Source organism: Balaenoptera borealis, assembly GCF_965194805.1.
Source record: "Balaenoptera borealis genome assembly, chromosome: 4".
Taxonomy (NCBI): domain Eukaryota; kingdom Metazoa; phylum Chordata; class Mammalia; order Artiodactyla; family Balaenopteridae; genus Balaenoptera; species Balaenoptera borealis.
The window spans coordinates 57,897,107-57,910,180 of NC_138861.1; positions in this window are offsets into that span (position 1 = coordinate 57,897,107).

Here is a 13,074-nt window from a genome sequence, read left to right on the forward strand (position 1 = left end):
TAGCCTCCATGTGTTTGGGCTTTTCACGTTTTTTTCCCTGTAATTCATTTCTAATCTCATAGCGTTGTGGTCAGAAAAGATGCTTGATATGATTTCAATTTTCTTAAATTTACTGAGGCTTGATTTGTGACCCAAGATGTGATCTATCCTGGAGAATGTTCCATGCGCACTTGAGAAGAAAGTGTAATCTGCTGTTTTTGGATGGAATATCCTATAAATATCAATTAAATGTATCTGGTCTATTGTGTCATTTAAAGCTTCTGTTTCCTTATTTATTTTCATTTTGGATGATCTGTCCATTGGTGTAAATGAGGTGTTAAAGTCCCCCACTGTTATTGTGTTACTGTCGATTTCCTCTTTTATAGCTGTTAGCAGTTGCCTTATGTATTGAGGTGCTCCTATGTTGGGTGCATATATATTTATTATTGTTATATCTTCTTCTTGGATTGATCCCTTGATCATTATGTAGTGCCCTTCCTTGTCTCTTGTAACATTCTTTATTTTAAAGTCTATTTTATCTGATATGAGTATAGCTACTCCAGTTTTCTTTTGATTTCCATTTGCATGGAATATCTTTTTCCATCCCCTCACTTTCAGTCTGTATGTGTCCCTAGGTCTAAAGTGGGTCTCTTGTAGACAGCATATATATGGGTCTTGTTTTTGTATCCATTCAGCAAGCCTGTGTCCTTTGGTTGGAGCATTTAATCCATTCACGTTTAAGGTAATTATCGATATGTATGTTCCTGTGACCATTTTCTTAATTGTTTTGGGTTTGTTTTTGTAGATCCTTTTCTTCTCTTGTGTTTCCCACTTGGAGAAGTTCCTTTAACATTTGTTGTAGAGCTGGTTTGGTGGTGCTGAATTCTCTTAGCTTTTGCTTGTCTGTAATGCTTTTGATTTTTCCATCAAAGCTGAATGAGATCCTTGCCGGGTAGAGTAATCTTGGTTGTAGGTTCTTTCCTTTCATCACTTTAAGTATATCATGCCACTCCCTTCTGACTTGTAGAGTTTCTGCTGAGAAATCAGCTGTTAACCTTATGGGAGTTCCCTTGTATGTTATTTGTCATTTTTCCCTTGCTGCTTTCAATAATTTTTCTTTGTCTTTAATTTTTGCCAATTTGATTACTGTGTGTCTCAGCGTGTTTCTCCTTGGGTTTATCCTGTATGGGACTCTCTGCACTTCCTGGACTTGGGTGGCTATTTCCTTTCCCATGTTAGGGAATTTTTCCACTATAATCTCTTCAAATATTTTCTCTGGTCTTTTCTCTCTCTCTTCTCCTTCTGGGACCCCTATAATGCTAATGTTTTTGCATTTAATGTTGTCCCAGAGGTTTCTTAGGCTGTCTTCATTTCTTTTCATTCTTTTTTGTTTAGTCTGTTCCGCAGCAGTGAATTCCACCATTCTGTCTTCCAGGTCACTTATCCGTTCTCCTGCCTCAGTTATTCTGCTATTGATTCCTTCTAGTGTAGTTTTCATTGCAGCTATTGTATTGGTCATCTCTGTTTGTTTGTTCTTTAATTCTTCTAGGTCTTTGTTAATCATTTCTTGCATCTTCTCGATCTTTGTCTCCATTCTTATTCTGAGGTCCTGGATCATCTTCACTATCATTATTCTGAATTCTTTTTCTGGAAGGTTGCCTATCTCCAATTCATTTAGTTGTTTTTCTGGGGTTTTTTCTTGTTCCTTCATCTGATATATAGCCCTCTGACTTTTCATCTTGTCTATCTTTCTGTGAGTGTGGTTTTTGTTCCACAGGCTGCAGGATTGTAGTTTTTCTTGCTTCTGCTGTCTGCCCTCTGGTGGTTGAGGCTATCTAAGAGGCTTGATGGGAGGCTCTGGTGGTGGGTAGAGCTGACTGTTGCTGTGGCAGTCAGAGCTCAGTAAAACTTTAATCCACTTGACTGTTGTTGGGTGGGGCTGGGTTCCCTCCCTGTTGCTTGTTTTGCCTGAGGCAACCCAACACTGGAGCCTACCTGGGCTCTTTGGTGGGGCTAATGACAGACTCTGGGGGTCTCACACCAAGGAGCGCTTCCCAGAACTGCTGCTGCCAGTGTCCTTGTCCCCCCCGGTGAAACAGAGCCACCCCCTGCCTCTGCAGAAGACCTTCCAACACTAGCAGGTAGGTCTGGTTCAGTCTCCCCCAGGGTCACTGCTCCTTCCCCTGGGTCCCGCTGCGCACACTATTTTGTGTGCGCCCTCCAAGAGTGGGGTCTCTGTTTCCCCCAGTCCTGTCGAAGTCCTGCAATCAATTCCCACTAGGCTTCAAAGGCTGATTCTCTAGGAATTCCTCCTCCCGTTGCCGGACCCCCATGTTGGGAAGCCTGACGTGGGGCTCAGAACCTTCACTCCAGTGGGTGGACTTCTGTGGTATAAGTGTTCACCAGTCTGTGAGTCACCCACCCAGCAGTTATGGGATTTGATTTTACTGTGATTTCGCCCCTCCTACCGTCTCATTGTGGCTTCTCCTTTGTCTTTGGATGTGGGGTATCTTTTATGGTGAGTTCCAGTCTCTTCCTGTCGATGATTGTCCAGCAGCTAGTTGTGATTCTGGTGTTCTCGCAAGAGGGAGTGAGAGCACATCCTTCTACTCCGCCATCTTGGTTCCTCCCTCTTCTAGGAGTTTTATAGTGTCTTGTCTTATATTTGTCTTTAAGCCATTTTCAGTTTAGTTTTTGTGCATGGTGTGAGGGTGTGTTCTAACTTCATTGATTTTATTCAGCTGTCCAACTTTCCCAGCACCACTTGCTGAAGAGTCTGTCTTTTTCCCATTTGACATTCTTGTCTCCTTTGTTGAAGATTAATTGACCATAGGTGTGTGGGTTTATTTCTGGGCTCTCTATTCTGTTCCATTGATGTGTATGTCTGTTTTTTTTTTTTTTTTTATAAATTTATTTATTTTTGGCTGTGTTGGGTCTTCGTTGCTGCACGCGGGCTTTCTCTAGTTGGCGGTGAGCGGGGGCTACTCTTGGTTGCGGTGAACGAGCTTCTCATCACAGTGGCTTCTCTTGTTGCGGAGCATGGGCTCTAGGTGCACAGGTTTCAGTAGCTGTGGCACACGGGCTCAGTAGTTGTGACTTGTGGGCTCTAGAGTGCAGGCTCAGTAGTTGTGGCGCACAGGCTTAGTTGCTCCGCAGCATGTGGGATCTTCCCAGACCAGGGCTTGAACCCGTGTCCCCTGCATTGGCAGGCAGGTTCTTAACCACTGCGCCACCAGGGAAGCCCTGTATGTCTGTTTTTTGTGCCAATACCACACTGTTTTGATTACTGTAGCTTTGTAGTATTGTCTAAAGTCTGGGACAAAGTCCTGCTTTGTTTTCTTTCCTTAGGATAACTTTGGCAATTCCAGGTCTTTTATGGTTCCATATAAGTTTCAGGATTATTTGTTCTAGTTCTGTGAAAAAATGTCACGGGTAATTTGATAGGGATTGCATTAAATCTGTAGATTGCTTTGGGTAGTATTGCCATTTTAACAATATTAATTCTTCCGATGCAAGAGCATGGGATATCTTTCCATTTCTTTGAATCATATTTAATTTCCTTTATTAATGTTTTATAGTTCTCAGCATATAAGTGTTTCACCTTGGTCAGGTTTATTCCCATTTATTTATTTATTTATTTATTTATTTGGTGTGATTTTAAAAGGTAATTTTTTTTTTTACATTCTCTTTCTGCTATTTCACTGTTAGCATTAAGAAATGCAACTGATTTCTGTATGTTAATTTTGTATCCTGCTACCTTGCTGAAATCATTTATCAGTTCTAGTAGTTTTTGTGTGGAGTTTTTAGGGGTTTCTATATATAGTATCATGTCATCCTTAGCTATGTGATTTTTGTTTGATATTTTCTTGTAGATCTCTCTCCTTTTACAAATTCTCACTTTGTTCACACATTGTTCTCTTGACCTTGGTGAGCATCTTTATGGCCATTATTTTAAACTCTTTATCAAGTAAATCATTTATCTCCACCTCATGAAGGTCTTTTTCTGGAGTTTTATCTTTTGTTTAAAACATGTTCCTCCCTTTCTTAATTTTCCTCAACTGTATTGGTTTCTGTGCATTAGAAAAAACAGCCTCCTCTCCTAGTTTTAAAGGGTTGGCCTTGTATATCATTCAACCATGCCCTAGTTCTTGGTTGTCTCTCAAATGTTTGTGATTGTTCAAGCTGCTTTCTTTGTGCTTAATAGCCACCAGTAGTTGACGGTGTGCCAAGCCCCGTCAGTGACCCAAAGGGAGGATCTCAGTCAGCACCTAGATGCAGGCTGACTGGAGCCAGACCCTCAGGCAGTAGCTTTTAAAGTATGCAGAAGTACCTCTTTCAGGGGAAGACTAGGAGACACACATTTCTGTCTCTTCCCTCTGCACTGAGCCCTGGGGTAATAGCTGTTAAGAACTGTTTCTTGTTTGCTACCATCCTGTTGAACCCATGAACGGAAGCCCTGCTGGCCACCAGAGCCAGGCTATCATAGGATGTGTCCTCTGGGCAGCAGCCATGAAAGCCAGGATGCCAGGTGTGTGTACAAGATCCTTTTTAGCAGTATTTTTTTTTTTAAAGGAATTCCTTTATTTTTATTTATTTATTTTTATTTATTTATTTATTTATTTTTGGCTGTGTTGGGTCTTCGTTTCTGTGCGAGGGCTTTCTCTAGTTGCGGCAAGCAGGGGCCACTCTTCATCGCGGTGCGCAGGTCTCTCACTATCGCAGTCTCTCTCGTTGCGGAGCACAGGCTCCAGGCGCGCAGGCTCAGTAGTTGTGGCTCACGGGCCTAGTTGCTCCGCGGCATGTGGGATCTTCCCAGACCAGGGCTCGAACCCGTGTCCCCTGCATTAGCAGGCAGATTCTCAACCACTGTGCCACCAGGGAAGCCCTACAAAATCCTTTTTATGGAAACACTGGCAACATGGGGCAGGGCAGAGGGAGAGCATGGAAATGGTACCCACTGGCCTCCTTGGTCTCTGGAGAGGATTGCAGTAGCCCCCCACATATGTGGTAAATTAGACACCTGACCCTCAGGCCACAGCTTTTAAGATCTGCAAATAGGCCTCTTTCACAGAAAGACTGGGCTTTTCTGTCTGCTGCCTCTGCACGGTGCCCTGGTGAGGATAGCTACAGTGAGTCTGTGCAAGTCCCTTAAGAACTGTTTCTTGGTTCACTATAGCCTTATGAGTCCTAGGGACAGAAGCCCTGTTGGCTTTCAGAGGTAGATGTTTTGAGGCGCCATCTCTCAGGTGGAAGTCTTAAAAGTTGGGGCACCAGATGTGTAATCCAAACCCTTTACTCCTCAAGGAGAAGCTGGGAGTTACGAGTTCCTCCCCCAGTTGTTGTCAACTACACCCAGGGTGGGGTTTGGTGAGATTGTGTTTCAGCCTCTCCAGCCTGTTGTTTTCTTGTTCAATGTATAGGAGTTGCTTGGCTAGTTTCTGGATTTTTTTTTCAGAGGGAATTGTTCTATGTGTAGCTGTAGATTCAGTGGGAGGAGGTGAGTTCAGGAGCCTCCTATGTTGCCATTTTGAACTGGACTCTGTTTTTTTAAAAATCTAGTTGTTACAGCAACTAGGGCTACACCCTAACCATGATTAAAAAATCCCTGGGAGTTTCTATCATCATGATCTCCAATAATTGTATGAAGGATAAAAACCAGTTACCTATTTAGTCAGTATCAAATATCTAATTTGCCCTAGTTTCTCACTTTTCCTCATCACTGTTTTTTAAACTGAGGTATAATTAATCAGTATTATGCACAGATCTTTTTTTTTTTTTTTTTTAATTAATTTATTTATTTATGGCTGTGTTGGGTCTTCGTTTCTATGTGAGGGCTTTCACTAGTTGTGGCAAGCGGGGGCCACTCTTCATTGCGGCGCGCGGGCCTCTCACCATCGCGGCCTCTCCCGTTGCAGAGCACAGGCTCCAGACGCGCAGGCTCAGTAATTGTGGCTCACGGGCCTGGTTGCTCCGCGGCATGTGGGATCTTCCCAGACCAGGGCTCGAACCCGTGTCCCCTGCATTGGCAGGCAGATTCTCAACCACTGCGCCACCCGGGAAGCCCTTATGCACAGATCTTAAATGTTAAGTTGGATGAATTTTGATGATTTCATACACCTGTGTAACCACAACTCAAAGCAAGATATAGAATATATCTGTCATCCTAGAAAGTTCTCTTTTGTTCAGTTTGAATCAATCAGCTCCCCTGCATCCCGAGGCAACCACTTTATCATTTCTACCATCACAGGTTAGTTTTGCCTCTTCTAGAACTTGATATGAATGGAATCATACAATATATACTTTTTCTGTGTGTAATTTCTTTTGCTTAACAGTGTTTTTCATCCATGTGGTTACATGTATCAATAGTTTATTCTTTTTTTAAAAAATGCACTGATAGTATTCCATTGTACTAATGTACTGCAGTTTGGTTATCTGTTTACCTGTTGATGGAGATTTGAGTTGTTTTCAGTTTTTTTGACTACTGTGATTCAAGCTGCTATAAACATCTTGTACAAGTCTTTTTTGTGGAGACATATTTTAATTTCTTTAGAGTAACTACCTAAAAGTGGAAGTGCTAGATCATAGGGTAAATATATATATTTTGTTTTGTAAAGAACTACTAAACAGTTCTCTGAAGTGGGTTACTCGTTTAGCAGAATGCGTAGGAACTCCACTGGCCCTGCACACTCACCAACACTTGAGTTTAGTCATTCTAGTGAGTGGGTAACAGAATCTCATTGTGGTTTAAATTTCTTTTTCTCTGAGAATTCTAAGGTGTCCATCGCCTTTCTATGTGCTTATCGGCCATTCATAGATCTTCCTTTGTGAAATGTGTCATTGATTCTTTTGCCAAGCTTTTTAAATTGGGTTGTCTTTTTATTGCTGATTTGTATTCATGTATATGAATGGCATGTATATTTGTATTTGTGCATGATGGACAGAAGTCCTTTTGTTAGCCACTTCCCACTGATTCCTGATCAATTCGATCTGAAGAGCTGTGGTTCTACTTTTGTTAGCAGGCCTGTGATACACCTTCTCAATTAGTCATGCCAATGCACATATTGAAGTTCCCAGAGTAATGATGACCATGCACATTTCCTGCTGTACTTCCCAAAGATGCTTTTCTCTTATCTACCTGTGGAGGCACATTATTTAACCACAACTTGAAATTATTTCCTTAGTTACTTATTCCTAAGCACATTATTCCTTAGTTAGCTTTTAACTGACATTTGCAACAAGGCCTTATTACAATTTGTTCTTCAACCCTGTTATATCACCTTCAAAATTTATTGTTCAAAACCAAGAAGTCTTCAGTAAGATTTGTAGAGAAGGTCAGGAAAAAATGGAGGAAGAAAAGGATTTGCATTCTCACTGTAAAGAATACATGTCTATTCAGGGTTTCAAACATGGATTAAAGTAATTATTCCTTGATTTGGGGGAGGTTTCCTCAGAGTATTAAATAATATCAAAACACATCTAGTGATGTGTTCTTAAACTGAGTTTATTATTAAACTCATTATTAAACTTTGTGAGTAAACTTGGAAAAATGTATGTTTATATCCTAAGCTGCAATTCTCTTTCTGCCCACCTGCCTGCACAGAACCCTAGCCCTGAAAGGGATGTCAGACTATCTTCCTGCCTTTTAACAAATCTGCTTCCAAATCATTTCATACCAGGTAGATCTGTATTCTATTTTTTTTTTCTTTTAATTGTCAGGAAGGAAGATTAGTGTTCTTAAGTTCTCAGTCCAGTGCCTATGAGTCCTCTTTGTTGGGTTGTTCCTTCTTATCCCCTCAATTCCTATTACTGAAAAATAAAGCCAATTCCTATACTCTGTTCTAATTAGAGAAGGGAAATAGCTCTCATTCACTCTTATACATATTTATACACATTGCAAAGTTTGCAAAGTCTTCCTTTACCTGTCTCTCTCTTTTTTGAATGAGCTTGAGTGAGGTGAAAACATTTCCCTAAATTGGAAAAAAAAAAAAAAAAGCGCATTCTTGACTTTACACTCAGCTCATCTTCCCTTCTAGCTCTTTACTTATTCCCATTATCCTTTCTAAGTCACCCCATCCCCCCCCCAAAGAAAAAGAAAAAATATAACTGGAATTATTTGGGAAATGAAGGAACAGAAAGATGACAACCCTAGAGTGAGGTAGACAAAAACACACAGAGACAGAAAGGTGTGTGTGTGGAGACACATCAAGAGACAGAGAGACTCACAGAGGTGTACAGAGGCAGAGCCACACAGAGATCGCCAGGTACAGAACTTAAACATGCTCTTAAATAGGCCTCATTCTAAATCTATTGCTTTAGGTACTTTGAGGAATATGAGTGTGTGAAGCACATTTAAAGAAAACAAATGAGAAACTGCTTTCCTTTTGACACCTTCTCTTTCAAGAGATAGAAATTGTCCATTTGATATGTTTTTTTCTTTATTATCAGAGAAACAGTTCTTACAGAATCAACAACTACAAAATTCTTTATGATACCAGAAGATAATACTAGGGTAATGATCTAGAAGAATAAATCTGTGCCAGTTACCAATTGTTTGCCTCTTAGCTCCACATTCGCCCTTCAGTATATGCTCTGTGACAGTGGACAGTCACTTTAATCTCCCTCACAGGGAGCGTGACGTTAAGCTTTCTCAGTAGAGGGCGCTGGAGGGCAGGAGGGAAGGAAAGGGCTACCCTGCTGTTTGGGCTGCTGCCTGGTGCAGGAGTGGCGTGGTGTGAGGATATCTGATGGAGTTCGGCCCCAACCATGGGTCACCTCAGTGACCTTGCAGCCTCGGCAGGGATAACCTTCTCCCAGCTCTGTGGACTTGAAACGACACACCTGGAAGGATTCCTGCTTGCATCCGTGTCCCAAAGGCATTCTGCCAATACCCTCTTCCCTCAGGCCCCTAGCAGATAACCTGACTCAGAGGGTTTTCCCTGAGTGGCCAGCCCCTCTGCAGGCCTCCACTACCTGTGCACGTCTTTGCTGTGGGTTGCCTCCTGCTTGCCCAGGGACTGCAGACCGGCTTCTGGCCTGGGCAAAGAACAAACTTCTCTGCTGTCAGTGCACTGAGTTCTCCAAGAAGCTCTGAACCCCAGCCTTTGTGAGGGGGGGCCCTTTCCAAGTTTATCTTTTCTTGGGTACTCTTCCTTAGCTCAAGGGTATCATACAGAATTTCCTTATATTCTATAGATACTTGTTTATCAGAATACAATAATTTCTCATACTAAACTTCCACTGTGTAAAGCAATAGTAATACTGATGTCTTAGCAAGAAATGCAGATGCTTTTCCACTTACAGAAGATCTGAGAGGAATTTATAGAATGAGGCAGGACTAAGGGAACCAGTTTCTCCACAACTTTTTTCCTGCCTAATTTTGATTTTAGGCTTTTAAAATCGGGTGATGGCTCCTTTCATTTCTCAAAGGAAAGGGACACGTTTTTGTTTCATTACCTAGACCGTCAGATCCAAGCCAAGAGAAATTCTAACCCATAGGTAGCACGAGACTAGTGATGAAGCCACAGAAATCTGAGTACGGTCCCCACTGAAAAGGTCAGTCGTGATTTCAGGTGAGTACAGATATCATGGCAGCACTTCAAATTACTGACATTGTTTGATAAGCTGATTCCTTTGGGGGAGAAATAATTAGTGCACTCAGCCTGAATAAGTACTTAGTTTGTTTAAATTTAAAACAGATCTAGGAGGGAGTGAGCGGGGGTGGGGGGGCGGGAACCCATATCACAACCTTGGGGATGATTTAATTGTGGGGACAGTATTAACTCATAATAATGTAGTTAATGAGAGTAAATGTGACAGGGCTTTGCATTTCTGGGATTATTATGATATACATTCATGCCAGTCTAACTGTGATCCTAACAATAAAAACCGTACAAACGACAGGGGTAAGAGGCTCTTGGATGTTAGAGTACATCAGAATGAACTGGGGAACTTGTTAAGATGCAGATTCCCAGCCTACTTGTTTGTGTCCCAGCAACTGGCCTTTTTATAACAAGCACCCGTTACTCTGATGCAGATGCTACTTTGACTGTATTTTGAGAAACCACGATTGAGTTAGTGTCTGAATGAGCTCCCTTAAGAAAAGTAAGGTTTCATTTAGAAATAAGGATAAACTAGAACACTGTTCATGTGTCCCTGATACCAAAATGGCCTTTATCATTTTATTCCATGCTTCGTCCCAGAGATTCCAGGCAGCAATGAATACCTTGTCCCCAATAATCTATTTCTGTGTAGAAAGGCCCCTTCACATTCACCTGGCCACGTCTTGCTGGAGATGGAGAAGTTATTTCTCGCTGAAGTTCTTCCTTTTCCTCCCAGCAGTAAGGTGAATAAAACTCATTTTGTTCTAAGAAAGGAAAAATAATTCCAACGTAACAGAATAAAGCCAATAATATCATAGAAAATTAAAGAGAAAAATTTGGAATCATGTAAGAATAAAAAGCCAACATTTTTCAAGTTATCCAGAAAAAAAGCCCAATATCTTAATAAAAGATGCTTGAATAAAATACAAACTTCACGGTAGAACTCATATTAGGAATGACTGTGATCTATCAAACTCAGAAGTGACTTTGGATCAGATATTAACAATGGAGTAATAGGAAAACTGGGATTTCCCAGGCTGGTTTCTGCTTTAATATCTTTTTTTTTTTTTTTTTGCCATGCCCTGCAGCATGTGGGATCTTAGTTCCCAGACCAGGGATGGAACGCGTGCCCCCTGCTGTGGAAGCAGAGTCTTAACCACTGGACCGCCAGGGAAGTCCCTGGTTTCTGCTTTATACACCCCAAAGAACCTCAGTTAAGCCCTCACTCCTCATTTCAACAGACTCTGGGGAGCTGACCCAAACTTGCTAATCTTCAAGTCTGAAAACTAGTTGATGGTTTTCATCATCATAAAATGATCCCCTGGAGCAAAGGAAAAAAACGTTTGGTTTTGACAGTGCCTCTGGGAGAGACTCAAGACACTTTGACTCTGGACCCTCCCTGCATTCTTTGGGGTTAAGCAGCCACAAGAAGCAAAACAGCACGAGAAAAGGCTGAGTCAGACAACATGTAGCAACAAGCCCAGGAACTTCTCCAGGGGCCCAGGAAGTTGGAAGCCTCCCAGGTATGTCGTAGGACATTGTCCTTTCTTGGAACTTTGCAGGTTTCTCGAGTATCAGCAGCAAGGCCACCCCACTCCCACCTGACTTCTCACAGGACATGGTATCTCTGAAAGGATCCTATCCACGGGGACAATTATCGACTGAACAGAGACATTCCTGGTGATGTAATGTGTGTGTCCTGAAATCCTGACCAACAACTTGCTCATGGCTGCTGTGCCCATGATTTTGGCCGAGGATGCTATTCGGAGGGAAAAGGTGGCTTCCGCTGCAGATGATTTTTTTTTTTAAATAATTTTTTTTAATAGTAGGGAAAGAATGCAAAATAGGAAAGGGGTAAAGAACAGGCTTATTATCTAGTTAAAGTGAACAATGAAAATTGGGTTAGTGATTTCTTCTCATCAGAGCACAGAGGTCAAGTCCTGCTGTAAATATCACATCCGCCTGAGAATTAGATTTCACAGTCATGCTCGGTACCTCACTCATCTCACATAACGGAACAACATTTCAGTGGAGCAAAAGAAGGGATAACTATCCTCAGAGCATCATAGCTTTCAGGTGCTTGTGGTGCCTCGCAGTATCACCTGCTCTTCTCTGGGGGGGGTCACTTACTTTGACATGTATAAATTAGAAAAGTGATGAAAGAGACTGAATGTGAAAAGCGTTCCCAGTCAAATCCTTAAGGATAATTTAGAAGAGTGTTGGGAACTGGGAGCCCCAGAATCTCCTGAGGAACTTCACTAAGAACTGCTGCAGACATTTGCTGGCTAGCTTCAACCTGCTCTGACCTCAGGGAACCACTCAGTATCAGCAAGACACACCGATTGGGAGTTGATCTCAGGCTCCTGCGTTGGCCTGAGTCTGATGAAAAGTCAGTTGGAGGTACTGTTTTTCTTTACTTCAAAATGACCATGCAGTGTGGCTTTTGAATGCTGTCCCTGGTTGTACTGATTCCCTGGGAGATGGAACCTCTGGATGTAAGAGATAAGCTTTTGAAAACATTCCTGGGAAACCAAGGTGCGGTCTTATAATGCAGTCTGACAGTGTAAAACCTCCAAAGAATGAAGCAATGGCTTTTGTTGACGGCTCACGAGAAATCTGTGGGTGGCCTATTGATTCTAAGTTCATCAAAATGCATGTGTATTGGGGATCAAAACTACGTTTTTGAAGTTCTTAACCAGAAAATTTTCATTAATTAAAATGTACTAAGAAAAACGAGCATTTGATACCCTCCTAAGAATTTTACTCTCCCAGTTCTCTAGGACTGGCTGCTATAGTACTTGTAGCCCAAATCAGCACAGGTGGCCACCCCCGCCAACCCCCCCCCCCCCCCCCCCCCCCCCGCCGAGGATTCAACACATGTAAAAACAACAACAGAACTAAAGCACAGCCTGGGATGCACCGCCTGCTTAAAGTATAGGCTTGTTGCCATCTCCGGCAGCTGACAACATAGCCTGGTCGCTGGCCCATCACCTCCTTCCATCTTCCAGTCTATATATTTTAATAAATTTACAGCTTGGGCTCTCGAGTACCCTCTCAGATGTTTGTTATTATTGAAGCAGAATAGTGCAAAATCAGTCTTCAGAGGTTAAGGAGGGAGTTTTCAGTGAACATGTAGTTGGTAAGTTTGACATTTTAGGAAAAGAAACTTTTTTGAAAAGCATTGTTAAATCAGCCTGCTAATATATCTCACCAAATAAGTTGTATTTAGCTCAAATCTCGCATAGGAGGACAGCATGAATTCAGTTTTGAATTGACTTGGGTTCCGGCCTCCTTGTCAACAGGTTGGAGAGTTGTCCTTGTTAGTAAAATTTAGCTTTCTCTCCGCCCCAGTGATAATGGTAGGAAGCACTGCGGAAGGACACCACCGCCATGCTGCATAAAGCCTTCTTCCTGGGAAGGTGTGTGCGCTCCTGAGTGTTGCAGGAGTACAGTGATGAAGACCGGCAGCCGGGGCTCCCCCATACTCAGTTTAAAA